Source organism: Lepidochelys kempii, chromosome 7 (genome assembly GCF_965140285.1).
Source record: "Lepidochelys kempii isolate rLepKem1 chromosome 7, rLepKem1.hap1, whole genome shotgun sequence".
NCBI classification, from domain to species: Eukaryota; Metazoa; Chordata; order Testudines; family Cheloniidae; genus Lepidochelys; species Lepidochelys kempii.
Genome location: NC_136386.1, coordinates 68,878,561 through 68,891,585, shown reverse-complemented (window position 1 = coordinate 68,891,585; position 13,025 = coordinate 68,878,561). Strand labels below are relative to the sequence as shown.

General features: G+C 44.8%; 1 protein-coding gene across 6 annotated transcripts in view; it reads right to left on the bottom strand.

The window, feature by feature from the left end:
• The window catches only part of TSPAN14 (tetraspanin 14), a 79,049-nt gene extending 66,441 nt beyond the window's left edge, over window positions 1-12,608 (bottom strand). For 2 of the 6 annotated variants that reach the window (XM_073353281.2, XM_073353285.2), the window contains exon 1: window positions 12,001-12,232. The gene's annotated coding sequence lies outside the window, so the exon portion shown is untranslated. The other 4 variants (XM_073353279.2, XM_073353283.2, XM_073353284.2 and 1 more) reach the window with 4 other exon arrangements.
• Window positions 12,609-13,025: the final 417 nt, after the last annotated feature.

Below are 13,025 nucleotides of genomic sequence, written 5' to 3'. Positions count from 1 at the left end.
TGAGTTTAAGTCCAGAGTAGGTGAGAAGCAAGGGAAACATCAGGCACCAAGTTCTGTTCTCAGGTATGCCAGATTTGCACAAGTGTATGGTCATTTAAAGTCTGTGATACCCTCAATTTACACTATAATGAGAACAGAATTTGGCTCCAAACCTTTAATATGTAACAAAAAGGTCAGCCAAATTAAGTATTTCTGTATCTCTATCCTCAGGCCTGGAAGAACAATGGCGATTTGTCCAGAGTTGCACTGACTGAGCTGTGTGGCCAAAGGACAGTGCCCGGCCATGCTGTAAGTGACTTTTTATTTGTACTTTTGAGCACTGACAACGCTCTCAGAGAACTCAAGGTTCTTATATAAAAAGGCAGCCTGAACTATCAGATGCTAGGTTAAAAGCCACACCCTTCTGGCTGTTAAATGAGAGGGATGGTGGTAAATCACTGGAAGGTAGGCGTCTGCACATTGCACTGAATCACATATTGTTTATTCAGATACTGAACTTTCAGCACAAGAAAACAGGAAGGTTAAGACCATAAACAAGAAAGCCATGTGCACTTGGCAGTTGAGGGAGCCCAGTTTTTCCGACTGTCTCAGTTTCAGGAAGAAGGAGATGGGGTTCTTTGTTTAATATATTAAAGATTTTAGTTGAATTGTACAATAAAGTCTCGTATTTTAAAGGAGTCAAGGAAGGAAGTGAGCAGTTTTCTTTGCCAATTTTAAAGGAACACCAATTTTAAAAAGCCCAACACTGTTAACCATACCTCACTGTCCTTGTCAATGGATGCCACTCATTTTAGTCTCCAAGTTACCTACATGCCACACTAACTGGCATCCTCTTGTCTTTTACAATTTATGGTTATTTACATGCAACTTTCAATACTGTTATTTACACAGAAGGAATGAATCTTGCAGCATTGAAGTTTGCTGATTTTGTTTTTTAATTTATTTAAACATTTCTCATTTTGGGTCTGTGTCACACACTGTGCCCTTGGCAGGCCAAGGATTGTGCTTCAAACTGAGAAGTTTTTTAACCTACTATTGTAACAAGTTAACAGGATACTGTTAATTTCAAAATTTAAGAAAGAAAACCTCTTCCAATATCAGCTACCTTGTGACAAGAAACGGATGCATTTTTCTATGTAATGCCAGCTACATTTGTGATTTGTTTAGTATAATCTGCCAGGTAATGTCCATATTACTGGGACATGTGGGGCTCCATCACTGAAAGAGTTTGATTTTATTTTTGTCTTGTAAGACAAAGATCTTTCCATTTCAGCAAATCATATAAGGTTTCTGGCCCATTCAAAGCTTAAATTTCAGAGCTGGTTGCAAACGAATGTATGTCCCGAGTTGCACTCAAAACTCACTCAGAAAGGACCTTGTTTTACGTGCAATTCATGAGAGTTAAGCACATGGATCACAAAGAAAATGGCTCTTTGTGGCCATTTAGACAGCTCAACAACTCTATGTGGTAATTATTCTGCCTATCAACTGAGCCTTTCTGATAAAGAGATGGGCTTGAAAGACTTTTGAAAGAGAACTAGCAAGGAGAGCCCTGAAACACAAAGCAGTGGAGACCATGAGAAAGAGTGACCAAAAGGCATATTCTCAGCTTCTGAACAACTCACGCAGCTGAGCTAAGAGCAAAATTTTGGCTGGTCATGCAGGATATCCCCAATGGCAAGATAAAGTGAGCCAGCGTGCACTGTGAAAGACACACAAGTTTGAGGAGATGTGTGTGGTGACCAGGTTTATTCAGGGCCCATCACTGCAAGACAAAAAACAAGCTGCTCTAGTCTGATACAGCTGGCAGACAGACAGTCTCGCTCTTCTCCCCCTCCCCCAAACACACACAAAGGGTGGGGACGGGGTCATGAGAAACTTTGTCAATTGTTTCACTAGGACTCCCTATTCTCCCCAGGGAATCAGGACAAGCTTTCCACCTCTTGTGAAGTATGCCAAGAAACAACAGCCTACCTCCTACTGATGAAGGCAGGAAAGCAATTTCGATAAGAATGTCAGAGCTCCTTTAAACGCAGATTTTGCCTTATATATTTGTCACCCATTGTGAGAAGAGAGACGCTCCCATATCTGTAATCATTTGAAAGGCACAAAGGATGAATTACAACATAAAAACTTTCTAGTCAGTACCTGTAACAGAGAGGTAATTCTTTTTTCAAGCATCCTTAAAGTGAGAAGTGACAGCTGAAACTACTGTCCTGACAGGCTGGTGATATATCTGGTGACAAAGGAAGTACAGCCCAGTTGTGAAAGCATGAGAGGCAGAGCATTTCTGTCTTAAGAGATCTTAAAAATTGAAGTCCTGACTTTTGGAAAGACAAGGGCTCCTTTTCCCCCCACCCCCAGTCCCAAGAGTCCCTTTCCCTCATTGTTGAGCAGTACCTCATGGGCAGAGGAGAGCATCTAACTGGGACCTCTAAGAGCTAGCTGCATTTCACTGATACTGTATAATGTCTAACCCTACTCTTGCGACATGAGACTTCCAAGTGGTAGCTCCAAATTAGACAGTTCCTTCAGTAATCCTACTTCCACTCTATGCTATTGTTTTTCCATTCACTAGCTGTAAGTATCATTATGCTGTCTGTGTGAAGATTTCATGGCTATTCTCTGACCTGCCTGGAGGTTAACTGCTTCCTCTAATACAATTTAACAGCCAGGTGTCAGAGACAGAAAGTGGGCATGAAGAAGATCAGCTACATGCCTTGGCAAGCAGCAAAAACACTGTCACACAGCAAGTATCGGGGGGGGGGGGGAGAAGCCGTGTTAGTCTGTATCCACAAAAACAACAAGGAGTCCGGTGGCACCTTTAAGACTAACAGATTTATTTGAACATAAGCTTTCATGGGTAAAAACTCCATTTCTTCAGATGCAAAGTTCAGCACCTTGGGCAAAGTGATGCCATTTTCCAGTTTCTCTCGCAGGTGCTTCTGGTGTCAGGCTTTGGCTTTTAGAATTAATTATATGCATCAAGACAAGAGCAGACCAAAAAAATAATTAAAAATAATTGTGCTTCTCCTATAATTCACAGCATTCAGCTGCCCCAATGGGAAGAGCTGTAGTGCTTCATTCTACTTCCTATTGCTTTAGAAGTTACTTTAAAAAAGAAAAAGCAAAAACAAAAAACACCCCACCACACCTATAAAACCCCATCTATTATTTAGGAAAAACAGGATATTAAGTATTTAATCTGGCACAGAAAACTGCACATTTGAAAAGGCATGAACTTAGTGTTGTCCAGTTTTCAACCAGAAAGTCTGGTCCAAACGGGACCCAGGCAGTTTCTGGTCAGTACTGCTGACTAGACATCAAAAGTCTGTTTACCACAGGAGGTTAGGAAGAGCAGCTACTGCTGGACTGGAGAGAAGCTTCGGAACCGGCTCCCGCAGAGGAGGTAGGTACCGTCTTCTCAACTTCCTGAAACCCCAGCTCTCTCCCGCCCTTCACTCTGGAAACAGACCCCCCTCCACCCTGATTGCCCCAGTTCCTCACCCCTGCCATGCCACGACTGCCCCGGCCCCTCACTTTGAGACTGACACCCCCCTCTCCACCCTGCCGTGCCCCAATTGGGCAGGTAAGTGCCGCGTCAGTTCCTCCCAGCTCCTCTCTGCAGGCGAGTCCCGGGGGAGTGTGGAGCAGGCAACAGGATCTGTAGTGTCTGGTTTTGAAAAATTGGAAAGCTGGCAGCCCTACATGAACTACTAAAAGGACCATGGTACCAATCCCTATTCAGTCCACCATCAATCCATTTTTTAATTAGACTCAGCTAGGGCCTGAGCCAAAGCCCATGATTGTTGAAGCAAAACTGCCAACCAACTTTAATGGTCTTTGGATCAGGCTCTTACCAAAAGAGATTTTTACCATTATTCGTTATTTACTTATATTCTCAGTCACAAAATCAGACAGGCAAGACAGAGACATTTAGTCAAATAATAATATGCCTGGAGTGACTGGAGGAATAGTTCCAAGATGCCTACTGTTAACAATGAGAGGAATCAGACATAGAACCTTTAAACCTTTGCCTCTGGCTTTTCAGTCCGTAATTAAACGGCGAGGACGACCTAATAGTCACTGCTTTGCCAAAAGCTCCAGCCCTTGACACTTCAAGGATGAGGATGGACAGAAGCTGTTCTCCAAGCAGAAACAATGTTTGGTTGTGGAGAGGCTGATCAGAAGGGGGAATTCACAGTTTTTTTGGCAGCATGAGCTTCATTCCCAGCACAGAGCACTTATTTGCTTCTGAAAGAGGAAGATAAAGAGGGAGGGCTGCGGGCAGGAAACCAAAAGAAAAAGAAGACCTTGCTAGCTGGGTTCTACCATGGGCCTTCCGAATGCATAGGAAACACAGGGAGTGCTATTTGTTTCCATTTCCTGCTGGAAGCACAGGTGTTGGAGCCATTTCATCTTGGGGCTGTATCTGAACTTCATTTTCCAACTATATGTTGTATATTTGGACAGTGAGATGCAGGTGCAATGCTGAAATGATGAGTCAATCAAGCAGAATGAGGCTTGTTTTCCCCCTACACAGAGCAGCCATTTGGAGCTTTTTCCGAGTGGTGATGCTGTAAATAAGGTCAGGTCGATAAGAGCCAAAAGAGTTTGAGTAATAAATACACTGATAACTGAAACTCCTAGAAAATAGTCTCATCTCCTGAAGTTCCCTCTGATGAGAGCTTCCAGCTTTGAGACGGATAAATCCTCACTTTGGCCAGATCAAATTACCTGAAGAGCTCACATGCTGCTACGCTCCCTCCATTTGACTCATCCTCAGCAGGAGCAGCTGATGAAGAGCAGGAGAGGAGCAGTCATCCCTTGGCATCCTGCCCATGCAGCACAGCTATCCCTAGTTGTTGAAATCCAGCAGTACTCAACGTACCCAGGTGGGCTTATAAAACCTGGGATGATCCGTAGCAACTTATCTGCCAACAGTTCTGTTCTAGCAATAGCAAACGAGGACGTGGAAGAATATCGAGCCTGCACTGATGGAGGCAGATGCTTTCCAAGGGAGGCCTCTTGTTCTACCTTTATGGGCTGAGAGAGCAAAAAAACACATGCGTATGTCTATTTGTTCTGATCGGAAGGTCAGAGGGCCAGTAGGTGTCCCCTCATAATAAAAACTGAAGCAATAGATAAGAATATACACAACTCACACTAAAGTGGTTCCACAGAAACAACTTGTCACAAAGAGGTAAACACAGCATCAATGAATTATACACTGTTAAGTACTCTTAAACACATAATTTATGCCAGCAGAGAGCACGGTACCATAGTCTCCTTTTTTTGAGACGTATTGGCCCAGAAAACCTACAATGCACAGAAGGATGGCATGAAAATAAGCTTGTGGGTAGACACATTCTTGGCTCTGAGCAAAAAAAGCTTAGTTGTTCCAGAAGTATACAAACCACACATTTTGATCTACCCCCCCGCCAACTGTGGTTTGGTGGCAGAAGAGTTCAGTTACAAAGTAGAGGATCTAACAGAGACCAACATTCAAACCATGCAGAGTTCACACTGAAGACAAAAACCAGACAACACAGAACCATACACAAAGTCAACCTGTTCTAACTAAGGGTTCTCAAACTTTGCAACACCTGAGGCTGTTCAGGCAAAACCTGATAGATGAATAGGAAAGGTTTGCTGTGGTCAAGGCTCCAAGCAATAAAATCCTTGTCATCTTTACCCTGCGATTGCAGAAAAAAGGATGGCTACTGCTCCCCTTTCAAGGCTCCATGGACCACATTTAACCACCCTTAAAGGAACACATCAACATCACTACATACTGAGCTACTGCTTAAAAAGAGTAGCTGCCCAATTGCTCATTCACTGCAAGTGTGCTATTTAACTTCCTGCATCCCAAATACCTGTGCTACAGACTTATATTAAAACACAGCAAAGTTGTAATCTTCAGTCCCAGAGAAGATGCTCTAAATTGATGTCTGGTCTAGCATTATGCTTCTTTGGCCACAGAAAGATGCCTTAGAGTGGTCACCTCCCACACAAACGGACCCCTTGACAGTACTGATTTATGACCTTGTTCCCATCCCAATCTACCCTAAACTGGGGGGAGTTATTCTGAGTTTTTCAGGGGCCATGGGAAGCAGAGCATGAACAGAGCAGTATCAAGTTTGCTCTGACTTTCATTAGGGGCTTGGCAGACAACTGCATAGCCCCAGAGTATAAAGAGCTCAAAGGTGACTTTAAGCCACCTTTGCCCACTCTCATTCCTGCCTCAAGCAAAGGCAGGGAATAGGGTTGCCAATTTTGGTTGGATGTATTCCTCGAGATTTCATTACATGATATTATCTTTAATTAAAGATTAATCTTAATTCCTGGAGACTCCAGGGCAATCCTGGAGGGTTGGCAACCCTAGCAGGGAGTAACCTAGAATCAGGCCCCTGGATTCGATTCACATTTCCACCACTGACTTGCTGCAGAATCTTGAGTACAGCATTCAGGCACCAGGAGCTTCTGCCACCTCCTCTGTAAGCCCTGGTCTACACAGGGGTGGGGGGAGAAAATCAATCTAAGTTACACAACTTCAGCTACGTGAACAACGTAGCTGAAGTCAACATACTTGGATCAACTTACCGTGGTGTCTTCACCATGGTGAGTCAACTGCTGCTGCTCCCCCATCGACTCTGCCTGCACCTCTTGCAGTGCTGGAGTCCAAGAGTCAAGGGGAGAGCGCTCGGGGGTCGATTTATCGTGTCTAGTCTAGTCGCGATAAATCAATCCCCGCTGGATGGATTGCCGCCTGGTGATCCGGCGGGTAGTGCAGACATACCCTAAGATGAGATAATACAATGTCTACCCCGCAGGAAGTTTCCAGGCTTAGTTTTAAAAAATGAAAACTTATAAAGTACTTCAAACTACTCACTGAACCACCACAACAATGCTGCTATAAACATTTGTTTCCAGATTTTTAAAACACAAGTTCCGTTCTTTAGAAGAAAATGCTGTTTCAATAAAAAATAAGTTGTGTTCCTATTTTCTTAGGAAAGCATTGCTGTTGTTTTCAGCATAGTTTGCTCAAGATGAAAATAACTGAGCTTCTTTTAATACCATTACTAGGTTGACACACCACACCCACGAGACACTCTCTTCAGAGTTGATAACCCTACATCACAGAACACCAATCTGAGACAGCAAGGGCCCTGGATATGTGTTTTTAAAGACAACAGAGAGGAGTTAAAATACAAAACAGCAGCACTCTTCCTCCCCACAAGGTCAGCCACATTTTATCCCAATTAGGAGGCCCAGAATGGATTAAAATTCCCAGCCCACGCTTTCCCACAATTCCCCCACACAGAACTCCAACTTCACACAAACAGCAAGAATGACACACACACTCATCCATGCACAAGCGCTTGAAGCTAGTCTGTATGCTTAGCTACTTAGAACTAGTAACGATCACACTATCAATACTGGACCCGGCCTGGGGATTCACAAGTGGTTGGTGCTGATAGCCAAAGGCTGCATCTCTAAATAAATGCTTAGGAGTGACTTTGTATCTCCAAGAAACACTCTGTGCTTTCATTATTTTTCTTAGATATTCATCGCTTTAAGGCACTGCCAGTTTTAATCACTTAAACAAGAGTTGCAGAGTGCCTAGATGTTACAGTGCTGAATCAATTTTTCCCTCCCATGAGACACTAAGGCCTGACTGTCCATCCCCTCCCTCCTACCCACCCCCACCACCAGAGTGCAAGCTTTTATTTACAGTATTTTTTCTTCTTTGCAACATGGACAGCCTTTTTGGTTGTTTCTGTACAGCACCTAGCACACTGGGGTCCTGGTCCATGCCTGAGGCTCCTAGTTGCTATAGCAGGGGTGGGCAAATGTTTTGGCCCGAGGACCACATCTGGGTAGGGAAATTGTATGGAGGGCCATGAATGCTCACGAAATAGGTTTGGGATGTGGGAGTGGGTGAGGCTGCCAGCTGGGGGTGCAGGATCTGGGGTGGGGCTGGAAATGAGGAGTTCAGGGTGCAGGAAGGGGCTCTGGGCTGGGGCAGGGGGTTGGGGGAGGGCAAGGGCTCCGGCTGAGGGTGTGGGCTCTGGGGTGGGGATGAGGGGCTGGGGGTGCAGGAGGGTGCTCCAGGCTAGGACCGAGGAGTTCAGAGGGGGATCAGGGCTGGGGCAGAGAGTGAGGGGCATGGGAGGGGGTTAGGGGTAGACTCCAGGCAGCTCTTACTTCAAGCACCTCCCGGAAGCAGCAGCATGTCCCAGTCTCCTACGTGGAGGCGTGGCCAGGTGGTTCTGTGCGCTGTCCTGTCGGCAGGTACCACCCCTGCAGCTCCCATTGCCCATGGTTCCTGGCCAATGGAAACAGCGAGAGTGGTGCTTGGGGCCAGAGCAGGGACGTGCCGCTGCTTCCAGGAGCTGCATGCGGCCATGGCACGCGTGGAGTGGGGCAAGCCCCCCACGTCTGAAGGGCCAGATACAGCCCCCAGGCTGTAGTTTGCCCACCCCTGTGCTATAGTAATAAAAATAATAAATAAGCATCATGAAGGATTCCAAATGGAGTCAATTGAATCAACAAGGTGCTTAAATATGTGCTTAACTTTAATCTTAGATTAGGCATGTTCACACAGCACTTTGAAGATAGTAAAGTTCTACTACTCCTTGTCTACATAGGAAAGTTTTACCAGTTACACCAATTCTGCAGTTACACTAGAATGGCTCTCATGTGGGCACTTATGGTATGAGTTACTTTACTGAGTTTATCTTAAACCGGAAACCTACTGACCGCTATACTTACCTACATACCTCCAGCTTCCATCCAGGACACACCACATGGTTCATTGTCTACAGCCAAGCTCTAAAATACAACCGCATTTGCTCCAATCCCTCAGACAGAGACAAACACCTACAAGATCTCTATCAAGCGTTCTTAAAACTACAATACCCACCTGCTGAAATGAAAAAAAAAAAAACAGATTGACAGAGCCAGAAAAGTACCCCGAAGTCACCTACTACAGGACAGGCCCAACAAAGAAAGTAACAGAACGCCACTAGCTGTCACCTTCGGCCCCCCAACTAAAACCTCTCCATCATCAAAGATTTACAACCTATCCTGAAAAATGATCCCTCACTCTCAGAGATCTTGGGAGACAGGACACTCCTTGTTTACAGACCGCCCCCCGCCCGACCTGAAAGAAATACTCTCCAGCAACCACACACCACCCAACAAAAACACTAACCCAGGAACCTATCCTTCCAACAAAGCCCAATGCCAACTCTGTCCACATATTTATTCAAGTGACACCATCATAGGACCTCATCACATTAGTCATGCCATCAGAGGCTCGTTCACCTGCACATCTACTAATGTGATATGTGCCATCATGTGCCAGCAATGCCCCTCTGCCAAGTATATTGGCCAAACCAGACAGTCTCTACGCAAAAGACGACATCAGGAATCATAACGTTTAAAAACCAGTAGGAGAACACTTCAACCTGTCTAGCCACTCAGTAAAAGATTTAAGGGTGGCAATTTTGCAACTGAAAAGCTTCAGAAACAGACCCCAAGGAGAAACTGCTGAGCTTGAATTAATATGCAAACTAGATACCATTAACTTGGGTTTGAATAGAGAGTGGGAATGGCTGGGTCATTACACTTATTGAATCTATTTCCCTAAGTTAAGTATCCTCACACCTTCTTGTCAACTGTCGAAATGTGCCATCTTGATTATCACTACAAAATTTTTTTTTGCCTGCTGATAATAGCTCATCTTAACTAATTAGCCTCTCACAGTTTGTATGGTAACTTTCAACTTATATGTATGTGTGTATATATCTTCTTACTATATGTTCCATTCTGTGCATCCGATGAAGTGGGCTGTAGCCCACAAAAGCTTTTCTAATAAATTTGTTAGTCTCTGAGGTGCCACAAGTACTCCTGAGTCAGCAGTGTGCCCTGGTTGCCAAGAAGGCCAATGGCGTTTTGGGATGTATAAGTAGGGGCATAGCCAGCAGATCGAGGGACATGATCGTCCCCCTTTATTCGACGTTGGTGAGGCCTCATCTGGAGTACTGTGTCCAGTTTTGGGCCCCACACTACAAGAAGGATGTGGATAAATTGGAAAGAGTCCAGCGAAGGACAACAAAAATGATTAGGGGTCTGGAACACATGACTTATGAGGAGAGGCTGAGGGAACTGGGATTGTTTAGTCTGCGGAAGAGAAGAATGAGGGGGGATTTGATAGCTGCTTTCAACTACCTGAGAGGTGGTTCCAGAGAGGATGGTTCTAGACTATTCTCAGTGGTAGAAGAGGACAGGACAAGGAGTTATGGTCTCAAGTTGCAGTGGGGGAGGTTTAGGTTGGATATTAGGAAAAACTTTTTCACTAGGAGGGTGGTGAAACACTGGAATGCGTTGCCTAGGGAGGTGGTGGAATCTCCTTCCTTAGAAGTTTTTAAGGTCAGGCTTGACAAAGCCCTAGCTGGGATGATTTAATTGGGGATGGGTCCTGCTTTTGAGCAGGGGGTTGGACTAGATGACCTCCTGAGGTCCCTTCCAACCCTGATATTCTATGATGATTCTATGTTCTCCCTTCCTTAATGAAGACTAAAAAAAATAAAAGGGGGGCGGGCACTCATACTATAATGGGAGAGAGAGGTTATTCCAACATAACTACAGAGGTTTACATTTACACCCTTTGGTTATACCAAAAGGCCCTTTCCCATGTAACCAAGGTCTAAAGAAGGAGTATTACTCAACTCACCTCTCCAGGTGGAACAAAGCAACTGTTAAACAGTGCTCTGTAATAGCATATTCAGTTGAAATTGCAGGGGGAAGGGCTAGTTAGAATGCAATTGATTAAACTGCAATTGGACCTGAACATGTTAATTCTACTGCTGCAAGATGCCCTTTTAATGGCCTCAAGTGGACAGGACCTCCACTTTCTGATTCATCTGGAAGATAGTTCATCCAAACTCATCTTAGCAGTATTTTGTTATTGAACCAGAGGGAAGAGTGTTAACTGTGTACCGATGCCACCACCTCCTGCAGCATCTTATCTTCCTCATTCAAGTACTGGCTCAGTTGGATCCTGATTAGCAATATCAGATCTAACAACTTTGCAGTTGGGTGATATAGGAATCCCAGACACATTTTAATTACTGTTAACAGAAGCCAAAATAGGCTGGTGATTTCGATTGAGCTCCATCAGGAGTCTGTTGCAGGATCAGAGCTTTACTCATCTGGGAAGGCTGCAATTGAAGCCATGAGATAATACAATATACCAATGCCCTTTAATTGCATTGTTATGAGCTTTGAGAAAATTGTGTGCGTGTGGAAAGGAGGGGGGAAGAGACACTAAAAGAAACTGTTGTGAGAGCATCCCCATCAGTTCAATAAATCATTATTAAACGACTTGTAGAATTCAACGTGGATGGTTTAAAGGGTATTCACAGTGCAGGCAGACCTGTTTCTTAAATAACGACGGTACGATTACAGGAAACTTTCTCCCATAAATTGTTTAGGCTCTAAGGTGCCACTAGTACTCCTTTTCTTTTTGTGAATACAGACTAACAGGGCTGCTAGTCTGAAACCTTTCTCCCATGTTGAACTAATTGCATCTCAACCACCATAGGCAAGCCCTGCTACAACTTTAACTCCCAGAGAAGCCTCTCAAGGTTGTCGTCTTGAGCTTCTTTTCTCTTGAGCCTCAATCTGCTCAGCATTTTAGAAGTTTTATGCAGATCTCTTCTCTCGCCTATTTAGGTGAAGGTATAAACTAAGACAGACTCATGCACACACTCTCTCACTATGTGACAAATAAATTCCACGTGGGCTCTTCGAACCCACCCCGGCGAACATGATCAACTACAAAATTTGAGGCTAATGTACATGAACCGTGTGAGTGCCCGCCCCCTTCCCGGAACCCAATAGGACTGAGTCCCGACAGGCTCTGCAGACTAACGAGAGAGAACATTCTCATTCATTGTCTAAATCCCCAAGAGAGAGGAAGGAAAGACTTACAACCAGAAGGCTGGGTGTAGCGTTAACAATCGGGCTGCTCCTGCTCCGGTCTACGAACGAGAATCACTCTTAGAAAAAGCCCAGGGAGAAATTAGCTGGTGAGAACGACTGTAAAGAGCCACGCCGGTAAAGAGCCGAAGACCAGGAAACAACAGCACCTAAGAGAGAGTGACACAATGACGGCAGCACACAAGGAAGATCGGTGCACAGCCGAGAGCAGCACAGGAAACGAGACTCACCCAGGAGCAGCCCTGGAGCCTGCCTAGTAAGTTTCACCAACTTGGTGCTGCTAAAGGCTGCTAAAAACACAGGCGTTCCTCGGTTGGTTCCTGCCTCGGTTAGTCCATGAAAGCGGATCACACGTGAAAAGGAAGTCCCCCGCGCTCAGTAAATAATGACACCGATTCTGCAGAGCCTATTTTCCCTGCCAAGCTCTTCAGTGGTGTGCAGCTGCTGTACTCCTTGGCAGCACAGGAAATGTACTAATCGTGTCTATCAGGCCCCGCCTCTCTTTCGCAACAGGACGCGCACACAGATAGGGTCATTTTACACAAAGGAGAACTTCCAGGGAGCAGTTGCCTGAGTTTGCCTCTCCTTCTGGATACAAGTCTACCCTGACCTCTCCATGCACATCAGCTAGCTTTTTTTTTTTTTTTTTTTTCAACCAGTGTCTGTAATGGTTTGTAGGGGGGAAGTTCATATACTGGCCTAAATTTAGCTAAGAGAAACACCCACTAATTCCAGTCACGTGCATTTTAGACACTCCCACCAGTTAATTTTTGTATTCCTTTTAATATGATTCCTCCCCCTCCCCCTCCACTATTCATAATACTTGCCATCCTGCAGACTCAAAGGGCTTTACAAATATTTGTAACGCTCATCAGGCTGACAGTGGCTCAGCTGTACTTCATACACACCAGGAGATTAATTAAGGCACACAGCCTTCCTGAGAGGTTATAATTAGTCCACTTCCAGACCTGGCCCCCCTCTGTCTCTTGTTTTAGATTAAAAACTGATTTAAAATT